Source organism: Gorilla gorilla, chromosome 2 (assembly GCF_029281585.2).
Source record: "Gorilla gorilla gorilla isolate KB3781 chromosome 2, NHGRI_mGorGor1-v2.1_pri, whole genome shotgun sequence".
In the NCBI taxonomy this organism is placed as follows: domain Eukaryota; kingdom Metazoa; phylum Chordata; class Mammalia; order Primates; family Hominidae; genus Gorilla; species Gorilla gorilla.
Genome location: NC_086017.1, coordinates 58,354,233 through 58,366,675, shown reverse-complemented (window position 1 = coordinate 58,366,675; position 12,443 = coordinate 58,354,233). Strand labels below are relative to the sequence as shown.

The following is a 12,443-nucleotide window of genomic DNA, read 5'->3' as shown; positions in this document are numbered from 1 at the left end:
TGTGAGATGGAGTCTCACCATGTTGCCCAGGCTGGTCTCATACTCCTGGGCTCAAGCCATCCTCCTCCCTCAGCCTCCTGAGTAGCTGGAACTATAGGTGTGCACCACCATGTCTGGCCTATATATTTACTTTAATATGTCAGGACCATTTCATTCCTTTCCCACCCCACAGGCAAGCGTCTGCTATGGTCTGCTATGTATAAAATACATCCTTTTCATTATTTGAGTTCTTGCAAAGTCGGTGTAGTGTAAGACCTAGCCACGTTGCTGTGGCACATCTGGCCCTTGCCCACTACTGCTGTGTGCCTCTGAATGGTGTGAATCCACAATGGTTGTCATGATAGATAGCTTCAGTGGGCATCTGGTATACCTCCTTTTATGGAGCTGTGTAAGAATTCTCTTGGAAACACATCTGGTTGTGGAGTTGCCATGTCATAGATGCACACAGTTATCCACTAAGGACTTCCAGGTGCTCTTGGGAGTGGTGCACAGGGCTGCACACCTGTCAGTCCTGCCTGAGGGTTCCTGACAGGTCTTCTTTTACCCTTTTACCCTTTCACTTCACCTTTTGGCTTTTTTTTTTTTTTCTTTTTTAGAGTCTCACTTCTGTTGCCCAGGTTGGAGTGCAATAATGTGATCTCGGCTCACCGCAACCTCCGCCTCCCGGGTTCCAGCGATTCTCCTGCCTCAGCCTCCCGAGTAGCTGGGATTACAGGCATGCACCACCACGCCCGGCTAATTTTGTATTTTTAGTAGAGACGGGGTTTCTCCATGTTGGCCAGGCTGGTCTTGAACTCCCGAGCTCAGGTGATCTGCCTGCCTCGACCTCCCAAAGTGCTGGGATTACAGGCGTGAGCCATCGCACCCAGCCTGGCATTTTTATATTTTACAAATGTCTTTAAAAACATTTAAAAACCGGGCGCGGTGGCTCATGCCTGTAATCCCAGCACTTTGGGAGGTCAAGGCAGGCAGATCACCTGAGGTCAGGAGTTCAAGACCAGCCTGGCCAACATGGTGAAACCCCATCTCTACTAAAAACACAAAAAACTAGCCGGACGTGGTGGTGGGTTTCTGTAACCCCAGCTACTCAGGAGGCTGAGGCAGGAGAATCGCTGGAACCCAGGAGGCGGAGATTGCAGTGAGCCGATATTGCACCATTGCACTCCTGGCTGGGTGACAGAGCAAGAGACTCTGTCTCAAAAAAAAAAAAAAAAAAACCTGTATTTCTTTTTTATTTTTATTTTTTTTGAGACAGAGTCTTGCTCTGGCATCTAGACTGGAGTGCAATGGTGCGATTTTGGCTCACTGCAACCTCCACCTCCCAGGTTCAAGCAATTCTCCTGCCTCAGCTTCCCGAGTAGCTGGGATTATAGGCGTGCACCACCACACCTGGCTAATTTTTGTATTTTTGTATTTTTTTTTTTTTTAGACGGAGTCTCGCTCTGTCGCCCAGGCTGCAGGCTGGAGTGTGGTGGTGTGATCTCGGCTCACTGCAAGCTCCGCCTCCCAGGTTCACGCCATTCTCCTACCTCAGCCTCCCAAGTAGCTGGAACTACAGGCGCCCGCCACCATGCCCGGCCTAATTTTTGTATTTTTACTAGAGATGGGGTTTCACCATGTTCACCAAGCTGGTCTTGAACTCCTGACCTCAGGTGATCTGCCCATCTCGGCCTGCCAAAGTGCTGAGATAACAGGCATGAGCCACCGCGCCTGATGGTATTTCTTTTTTTAAAAGCAGGAGCATTTATTCCATTTAAATTTAATGTAGAGGGCCAGGGGGTTGCTGTGGCTCATGCCTGTAATCCCAGCACTTTGGGAAGCTGAGGTAGGAGGATCACTTGAACCTAGCAGGTTGAGACTGCAGTAAGTCATGATTGGTGCCACTGCACTCCAGCCTGGGCAACAGAGTGAGACCTCGACTCAAAAATAAATAAATTAATTAATTTAATGTAGTTATTGATATTCTGGGGTTATATTTGCATCTTTTGTGCTATTTGTCTCTCCTGCATTATCTTTTTTTTTTTTTTTTGAGATGGAGTTTCGTTCTTGTTGCCCAGGCTGGAGTGCAATGGTGTGTTCTTGGCTCACCACAACCTCCACCTCCTGAGTTCAAGCAATTCTCCTGCCTCAGCCTCCTGAGTAGCTGGGATTACAGGCATGTGCCACCATGCCCGGCTAATTTTGTATTTTTTAGTAGAGACAGGGTTTCACCATGTTGGCCAGGCTGGTCTTGAACTCCCGACCTCACGTGATCCTCCTGCCTTGGCCTCCCAAAGTGCTGGGATTACAGGCGTGAGCCACCGCGCCCGTATGCATTATCCTTTTTTTACTTCCTGTATTGTTTCGATTTGTTTTTACGCCATATTTTTCTTCGACTGTTACTTCTTCTTTTCCATTCTTTTTTTTTTTTTTTTTTCTTTCTGGAGACAGTCTGTGTCTCCCAGGCTGGAGTGCAGTGGTGTGTGATCTCGGCTCACGGCAACCTCCACCTGCCAGGTTCAAGCAATTCTCCTGCCTCAGCTTCCCACGTAGCTGGGACCACAAGTGCATGCTGCCATGCCTGGCTAATTTTTTGTATTTTAGTAGAGACAGGGTTTCATGTGTTGCCCAGGTTGGTCTCGAACTACTGAGCTCAGGCAATCCGCCTGCCTCGGACTCCCAAAGTGCTAGAATTACAGGCATGAGCCACTGCCCCCAGCCTTCTTTCCTATTCTGAATGCCTTATTTCTTTTTCTTGCCTTATTGTGTTGGCTAGGCCCTCAGTTACAATGTTGAGTAGAAGTGGAGAAAGCAGACATCTGTGTCTTGTTTCCGAGTTTAGGGGGAAGACATTCAGTTTTTCACTAGTAGGAAGGATGTCAGCTGTGGCTTTTTCATAGGTGTCCTTTATCAGGTTGAGGAAGTTCTCTGCATTTCTAGTACACCTAGAGTTTTAATTATGGATGGATGTTGAATTATGTCAAATGCTTTTTGTGCATTTGTAGAGATGACTGTATGATTTTAAAATTTTTATTCTGTTAATATGGTAAATTATATTACTCTCTAAAACACTATTTTATGTGAGTATAGAGCTTAGGTTGATGGTTATTTTTTCTTAGCATATTGAAGCTTCCATTCTACTGTTTCCCAGCTTCCATGGTTTCTGTTGAGACATCAACTCAACAGCCAGTGTCTCTCATTGAAAGAAATCTCTCTCTCTCTCTTCTTTTTTTTTTTTGAGACAGTCTCACTCTGTTGCCCAGGCTGGAGTGCAGTGGTGCAGTCACTGGCTCATGGCACTCTCAGCCTCCTGGGCTGAAGCATATCCTCCTACCTCAGCTTTCCAAGTAGCTGGGATTACAGGTGCCTGCCACCATGCCTGGCTAATTTTGTTTACTTTTTGTAGAGACAGGGTCTCCCTATGTTGCCCAGGCTGGTCTTAAACTCCTGGGCTCAAGTGATCCTCCCACCTCGACCTCCCAAAGGGCTGAGATTACAGGTGCACCTAGCTGAAATCCCTCTTTTTTTTTAACCCTCCGATTGCTTTTTAAGATTGTTTTTTTTCTGGCCGGGTGCGGTGGCTCACACCTGTAATCCCAGCACTTTGAGAGGCTGAGGCGGGTGGGTCACGAGGTCAGGAGATCAAGACCTGCCTGGCCAAGATGGGGAAACCCCGTCTCTACTAAAAATACAAAAATTAGCTGGGCATGGTGGCGTGTGCCTGTAATCCCAGCTACTCGGGAGGCTGAGGCAGAGAATTGCTTGAACCCAGGAGGCGGAGGTTGCAGTGAGCCAAGATCGTGCCACTGCACTCCAGCCTGGGTGACAGAGCGAGACTCCGTCAAAAAAAAAAAAAAACAACAACTTGTTCTGGAAGCCTTAAGACCGTTAACCCCACAAGAAGTAGCAAGACAGACAGCAGACTGGAGAACAATGGCATGATCTCGGCTCACTGCAACCTCTGCCTCCTGGGTTCAAGTGATTCCCCCGCCTCAGCCTCCAGAGTAGCTGGGATTACAGGTGCCTGCCACCATGCCCAGCTAAGTTTTTTGTATTTTTAATAGAGACGGGGTTTCACCAGATTACCCAGGCTGGTCTCAAACTCTTGGCCTCAGGTGATCCACCCGCCTCAGCCTCCCAAAGTGCTGGGATCACAGGTGTGAGCCATCACACCTGGCCATTTCTGTGGAATTGACATTTTACTATATTGAGTTTTCCAATGCATTAACATGGTATTTCTGCTCGTGTATTTAGTTTTCTTTCCTTCTCTCTCAATTTTCTATTATATAATTTTTTTTCTATTTCAAAGTCTTATATATGTTTCATTTTTTCCTTTGTTTTTTTTTATGGTATTATAAATAGTATAGTTTAAATTTCTTTTCTCTTTTTTTTGAGACGAAGTCTAGCTCTTGTCCCCAGATTGGAGTGTGATGGCGTGATCACGGCTTACTGCAACCTCTGCCTCCTGGGTTCAAGCGATTCTACTGCCTCAGCCTCCCAAGTAGCTGGGATTACAGGGGCCTGCCACCACGCCCAGCTAAATTTTTTTGTATTTTTAGTAGAGACGGGGTTTCATCATGTTGGCCAGGCTGGTCTCGAGCTCCTGACCTCAGGTGATCCATCCGCCTCAGCCTCCCAAGTAGCTGGGACTACAGGCACCTGCCACCACGCCTGGCTAATTTTTTGTATTATTTTTAGTAGAGACGGGGTTTCACCGTGTTAGCCAGGATGGTCTCGATCTCCTGACCTTGTGAACCACCTGCCTCGGCCTCCCAAAGTGCTGGGATTACAGGCATGAGCCACTGCACCCGGCCTAATTTTTGTTTTGTTTTTTTTTTTTTTTGACGGAGTCGCACTGTGTTGCCCAGGCTGGAGTGCAGTGGCACAATCTCGGCTCACTGGCAACCTCCGCTTCCCGGGTTCAAGCGATTCTCCTGCCTCAGCCTCTTGAGTAGCTGGGATTACAGGGGGAATGCCTCCATGCCCAGCTAATCTTTGCATTTTTTTAAAAAATTTATTTATTTATTTATTTTTATTGATCATTCTTGGGTGTTTCTCGCAGAGGGGGATTTGGCAGGGTCATAGGACAATAGTGGAGGGAAGGTCAGCAGATAAACAAGTGAACAAAGGTCTCTGGTTTTCCTAGGCAGAGGACCCTGCGGCCTTCCGCAGTGTTTGTGTCCCTGGGTACTTGAGATTAGGGAGTGGTGATGACTCTTAACGAGCATGCTGCCTTCAAGCATCTGTTTAACAAAGCACATCTTGCACCGCCCTTAATCCATTTAACCCTTAGTGGACACAGCACATGTTTCAGAGAGCATGGGGTTGGGGGTAAGGTTATAGATCAACAGCATCCCAAGGCAGAAGAACTTTTCCTAGTACAGAACAAAATGGAGTCTCCTATGTCTACTTCTTTCTACACAGACACAGCAACAATCTGATTTCTCTATCTTTTCCCCACCTTTCCCCCTTTTCTATTCCACAAAACCACCATTGTCATCATGGCCCGTTCTCAATGAGCTGTTGGGTACACCTCCCAGATGGGGTGGTGGCCGGGCAGAGGGGCTCTTCACTTCCTAGAAGGGGCAGCCGGGCAGAGGCGCCCCCCACCTCCCGGACGGGGCGGCTCGCCAGGCGGAGGCGCCCCCCACCTCCCTCCTGGACGGGGCGGCTGGCCGGGCGGGGGCTGACCCCCCACCTCCCTCCCGGACGGGGCGGCTGCCGGACAGGGTGGCTGCCAGGCGGAGACGCTCCTCACTTCCCAGACGGGGTGGCTGCCGGGCGGAGGAGCTCCTCACTTCTCAGACGGGGCGCCTGCCGGGCGGAGGGGCTCCTCACTTCTCAGACGGGGCGGCTGCCAGGCGGAGGGGCTCCTCACTTCTCAGACGGGGCGGCCGGGCAGAGACGCTCCTCACCTCCCAGACGGGGTCGCCGCTGGGCAGAGGCGCCCCTCACATCCCAGACGGGGCGGCAGGGCAGAGGCGCTCCCCACATCTCAGACGATGGGCAGCCGGGCAGAGACGCTCCTCACTTCCTAGATGGGATGGCGGCCGGGAAGAGGCGCTCCTCACTTCCCAGACTGGGCAGCCGGGGAGAGGGGCTCCTCACATCCCAGACGATGGGCGGCCAGGCAGAGACCTTCTCACTTCCCAGACGGGGTGGCGGCCAGGCAGAGGCTGCAATCTCGGCACTTTGGGAGGCCAAGGCAGGCGGCTGGGAGGTGGAGGCTGCAGCAAGCTGAGATCACACCACTGCACTCCAGCCTGGGCAACATTGAGCACTGAGTGAACGAGACTCCGTCTGCAATCCCGGCACCTCGGGAGGCCGAGGCTGGCGGATCACTCGTGGTTAGGAGCTGGAGACCAGCCCGGCCAACACAGCAAAACCGCGTCTCCACCAAAAAAACACGAAAACCGGTCAGGCGTGGCGGCGCGCGCCTGCAATCGCAGGCACTGGGCAGGCTGAGGCAGGAGAATCAGGCAGGGAGGTTGCAGTGAGCCGAGATGGTGGCAGTACAGTCCAGCCTCGGCTCGGCATCAGAGGGAGACCGTGGAAAGAGAGGGAGAGGGAGACCGTGGGGAAGAGGGAGGGGGAGGGAGAGGGAGAGGTGCATTTTTTTTTTTTTTCCAGCAGAGACGGGGTTTCACCATGTTGGCCAGGCTGGTCTTGAACGCCTGACCTTGTGATCCGCCTGCCTCGGCCTCCCAAAGTGCTGGGATTACAGGCTGGAGCCACTGTGCCCGGCCTAATTTTTGTATTTTTAGTTGAGATGGGGTTTTACCATGTTGGTTAGTCTGCTCTTGAACTCCTGACCTCAAGTGATCTGCCCTCCTTGGCCTCCCAAAGTGCTGGGATTACAGGTGTGAGCCACTGCACCCGGCCACAATTTTTATTTTCTAATTGTTTATTGATACATAAATGTGGAAAACTGTTTGGGTGTGGTGGCTCACGCCTGTAATCCCAGCACTTTGGGAGGCCAAGGGGGGTGGATCACGAGGTCAGGAGATCGAGACCATCCTGGCCAACATGGTGAAACCACGTTTCTACTAAAAATACAAAAATTAGCTGGTGGTGGTGCACGCCTGTAATCCCAGCTACTCTGGAGGCTGAGGCAGGAGAATCCCTTGAACTCGGGAGGCAGAGGTTGCAGTGAGCTGAGATCATGCCACTGCATTCTAGCCTGGCAACAGAGTGAAACTCCATCTCAAAAAAAAAAAAAAAAGGGAAATCCAGAAATCCTGTCACTTATGATGACGTGGATGTACCCGGAGAACATTATGTTAAGTGAAATAAGCTAGGCACAGAAAGACAAATACAGCACCATCTCACTTATATGTGGAGTGTCAAAGTCAAACTCATAGAAACAGAATAAAATGGTGGTAACTGGAGACTAGGAGGTGGCAGGATTAGGGAGATGTTGGTCAAAGGACACAAAATTTCACTTAGGAGGAGTAAGTTCAAGAGATCTATTGTACATCATAATGGTGACTATAGTTTATAATAATATGTTGTATACTTGAAAATTGCTAAGGAAGTAGATTTGGAGTGTTCTCACCACAAAAAAAGGTAAGTACGTGAAGTAATGCATATGCTAATTACCTCAATTTAGCCATTCAATATATACATATTTCAAAACATCATTTTTGTACGCTATAAATATATACAATTTTTGTCAGTTAAAAAAGAAATCGGATGGGTGCAGTGGCTGATGCCTGTAATCCCAGCACTTTGGGAGGCTGAGGCGGGTGGATCACCTGAGGTCAGGAGTTCAAGACCAGTCTGGGCAACATGGTGAAACCCCATCTCTACCAAAAAATAGAAAAATTAGCCGGGTGTGGTGGCACACACCTGTAATCCCAGCTACTCAGGAGGCTGAGGCAGGGAGAATCGCTTGAACCCGGTGGGCAGAGGTTGCAGTGAGCCGAGATTGTGCCAGTGCACTTCAGCCGGGATGACAGAGCTGACTCTGTCTCAAAAAAAAAAAAAAAAAAAAAAAAAGAATAGATCATGGCCATTTCCAAGGAATTTATTTATTTATTTAATTTATTAATTTATTCATTTATTTTCCAAGATAGGGTCTCACTCTGTCACCCAGGCTGTAGTGCAGTGGCACAGTCTCAGCTCACTGCAACCTCTACCTCCTGGGCTCAAGCCATCCTCTGACCTCAGCCTACCGAGCAGCTGGGACTACAGGCATGCGCCATGGTGCGTGGCTAATTTTTGTTTATTTTTGTAGAGAAGGGGTCTTACTATGTTGCCCAGGCTGGTCCTGACCTCCTGGGCTCAAGTGATCAGCCCACCTTGGCCTCCCAAAGTGCTAGGATTACAGGTGTAAGCCACTGCACCCAGCCGAAAGTTTTAATTTTAGCAATTTTGGTGGTTGTGTTGTAATACCCCATTGTGCCGTTTTCAAGATTTCAGTACATTTTATGGCCCAGCATATCCTTAGTGAAACATGAGGAAAGTTTCATGTGTTTTAGTCCATTCAGACTGCTTTTAGGAAATACTATAGATTGTGTGGCTTAAACAACAAACATTTCTCACAGTCCTAGAGGCAGGAGGTTTAAGATCAGGGTGCTGGCATGATCCTGGTGAGGGCCTTCTTCCTGGTTATGTCCTCACCTGGCCTTTCCCTGTTTGTGGAGGCTAAAACAACTCCATCTTGGATGCTAATCTGCCCATGTTGACTTCTGATTAACCCCAGTTCTGGGAATGCCTCTAATGCCTTTCACATACTTACCATAAATCCTGCCCTTAGACCAATTCCCTATGGTTTATAAGCCCAGGGTCTGAGGTTAAGAAGTCCCTATTAAATGTTTCTGAGAAACTGGATTTGTCAGCCTCTTTCTTCAGCTTCTCAGCTTCCTTGGGCGAAGGCTTGTACAGACCTGCTCACCTCCGAACATTGGTGCATGCATGCAGAGAGAAATCGAATTTCTCTTCCTCTTTTTATAAGGACACTAATCCCATCCTGGCAGCTTCACCCTCATGATCTCATCTAAACCTAATTACCTCTTTTTTTTCTTTTGAGACGGAGTCTCGCTGTTTCACCCAGGCGGGACTGCAGTGGCCCGATCTCGGCTCACTGCAAGCTCCGCCTCCCGGGTTCACGCCATTCTCCTGCCTCAGCCCCCTGAGTAGCTGGGACTACAGGCGCCCGCCACCACGCCCGGCTAATTTTTTGTATTTTTAGTAGAGACAGGGTTTCACCGTGTTAGCCCGGATGGTCTTGATCTCCTGACCTCGTGATCCGCCCGCCTTGGTCTCCCAAAGTGGGATTACAGGCGTGAGCCACCGTGCCCGGCATTTTTTTTTTTTTTTTTTTTTTGAGATGGAGTCTTGCTCTGTTCCCGGCTGGAGTGGAGTGGCACAATCTCAGCTCACTGCAACCTCCACCCCCTGAGCAGTCTTAACTCATTCCAGCATCAACTCTTAACTCTAAAGTGCAAAGCCTTGTTCACATATTATCAAAATCAGATATGAATGAGACCATAGGTACATTTCATCCTGAGGCAAAATTTATCTCCAGTTGTGAAACCTGTGAAGCCAGAAATGCATTTGTGGGACAGGCAAAGGATAGCCACCCCTGTTACAAAAGGGAGAGAAATCAGTAGAAAGTGTAGCCAGGGCAACATGGTGAGACCCCATCTCTACTAAAAAAATCCCCAGGCATGATGGTGCGCGTCTGTGGTCCCAACTATTAGGAGGCTGAGGTGGGAGAATTGCTTGAGCTCGGTGGGGGCAGAGGTTGCAGTGAGCTGAGATCGTGCCACTCTACTCCAGCCTGGGACAGAGTGAGACCCTTGTTTCAAACAAAACAAAACAAAAACAAACAAACGAAAACAGTAGGAAGTGATAGGTGCTGTCAACGAAGAGCCAAACTCTAAAATATTTGAAGAGATTTATTCTGAGCCGAATATGAGTGACCATCGCCCGTGAAAAGCCCTCAGGAGGTCCTGAGAACATGTGCCCAAGGTGGTCCGGGCACCGCTTGGTTTCATACATTTTAGAGAGGCATGAGACATCAATCAAATACATTAAAGAAATACATTGGTTAGGCCGGGCGCGGTGGCTCACGCCTGTAATCCCAGCACTTTGGGAGGCCGAGGCGGGCGGATCACGAGGTCAGGAGATCGAGACCATCCTGGCTGACACGGTGAAACCCCGTCTCTACTAAAAATACAAAAAATTAGCCGGGTATGGTGACGGGAGCTTGTAGTCCCAGCTACTCGGGAGGCTGAGGCAGGAGAATGGCGTGAACCTGGGAGGCGGAGCTTGCAGTGAGCAGAGATCACGCCACTGCACTCCAGCCTGGGCGACAGAGCGAGACTCCATCTCAAAAAAAAAGAATACATTGGTTTGGTCCAGAAAGGTGGGACGACTCAAAGGGCGGGGGGTTGGGAGGGTGGGGAGCTTCCAGCCTATAAGTGAATTTAAACGTTTTCTGGTTTGACAATTGGTTGAGTTTGTCTAAAGACAAAATTGATTGATAGAAAAGGAATGTTCAGATTAAGATAAAGATTGTGGAGCCCAAAGTTCTTTTGAAGTCTTCTAGTGGCTGCCCTTAGAGACAATAGATGACAAATGTTTCCTATTCAGATTTTAGTTAATCTCTTTAGGATTGGGAGGGTCTGGAAGGAAAAGATCTAGCTATGTTAATGGAGATTCTTTACAGATGCACATTTTCTCCCATAGAGAACAGCTTTGCAAGGTCATTTCAAAATATGGCAAAGAAACATGTTTTGGGGTAAAATGTTTTGATTTTTTTTCCTTGTCTCGTAATGTTATGCCAGAGTCAGGTTGGAAAGTAAATCATGATATATAGGGTTAAATAAAACCCATTTGATGAGAATTTATGATTTGTAGGGCATGACTCCCCAGGCCCCTTAGATAGGAATTTGGGCGAGATAAAAAAAATCAGAGTTTAGTTCTTAGTGCCAAGCAATTCTAAATTCTAGCAAGACAAACTCCAGTAGACTTTAAGCCTTGGGAATAATCCTCTTTGGCTGGACACTCTGCCCTCTGGACCCACTGTGGTGGGGGCTGCACCCCCATGGCTCTGCTGGGTGGTGGTCCTGGCCTTCAAAACTGAGGTGGCTGGCCGGGTGCAGTGGCTCATGCCTGTAATCCTAGAACTTTGGGAAGCCGAGGTGGGCGGATCACCTGAGGTCAGGAGTTTGAGACCAGCCTGACCAACATAGAGAAACCCCGTCTGTATTAATAATGCAAAAATAGCTGGGCGTGGTGGCGCATGCCTGTAATCCCAGCTACTTGGGAGGCTGAGGCAGGAGAATCGCTTGAACCCAGGAGGTGGAGGTTGTAGTGAACCGAGATTGCGCCATTGCATTCCAGCCAGCCTGGGCGGCAAGAGCAAAACTCCGTCTCAGAAAAACAACAACAACAACAAAAAAAACTGAGGTGACGGCAACCCGGTTCCGGCCTGTGCACTCTGGGCCTGTGGTGGGAGTGGCAGCCTTGATGATTGAATTGTCTTTGGGGTCCTTTTCTTGTCTTTAAGAACACTGCACCTTGAAAATAGCGCTGCCAAGCATGGTGGCTGACGCCTTTAATCCCAGTACTGTGAGAGGCTGAGATGGGAGGATTGCTTGAGCCCAGGAGTTCAAGACCAGCCTGGGCAATATAGTGAGACCTCGTCTCCATAATTTTTTTTTTTAAATTAGCTGGGCATGGTAGCATGCACTTGTAGCCCCAGCTACTCAGGAGGCTGAGGTGGGAGGATTGCTTGAGCCTAGGAGATCAAGGTTGCAGTGAGCTGTGATCACACTACTGTACTCCAGCTTGGGTGGCAGAGTGAGACCCTGTCTCAAAAAAAAAAAAAAAAAAAAGGCCAGGCGCAGTGGCTCACACTTGTAATCCCAGCACTTTGGGAGGCCGAGGCGGGCGGATCACAAGGTCAGGAGATGGAGACCATCCTGGCCAACATGGTGAAACCCCGTCTCTACTAAACAAAATACAAAAAGTTAGCCAGGCATGGTGGCGGGCGCCTGTAGCCCCAGCTACTCCGGAGACTGAGGCAGGAATGGCGTGAACCCGGGAGGCAGAGCTTGCAGTGAGCTGAGATCATGCCACTGCACTCCAGCTTGGGTGACAGAGTGAGACTCTGGCTAAAAAAAAAAAAAAAAAAAAAAAATAGCTGTAGCAGGGGTGTCCAATCTTTTGCCTTCTCTGGGCCACTTTGGAAGAAGAAAATTGTCTTGGGCCACACATAAAACACACTATGATAGCTGATGAGCAAAAAAAAAAAAAAAAAAATCTCATAATGTTTTAAGAAAGTTTAAGAATTTGTGTTGGGCCACATTCAAAGCCATCCTGGCCTGAATGTGGGCCGCTGGCCACAGGTTGGACAAGCTTGCTCTATGGCCCAGTCCTGTAGGATCTTAGATGTCCGACAGCCTTCCTTCACTTCATCCCCTTTCTCCCCTCTGGCAGGTGCTAGGGTGACT

General features: G+C 48.9%; 1 protein-coding gene across 1 annotated transcript in view; it reads left to right on the top strand.

Moving 5' to 3' along the window:
• SHISA5 (shisa family member 5) overlaps nucleotides 1–12,443 on the top strand; it is a 35,078-nt gene that overhangs the window by 3,760 nt on the left and 18,875 nt on the right. The window lies entirely within an intron of this gene.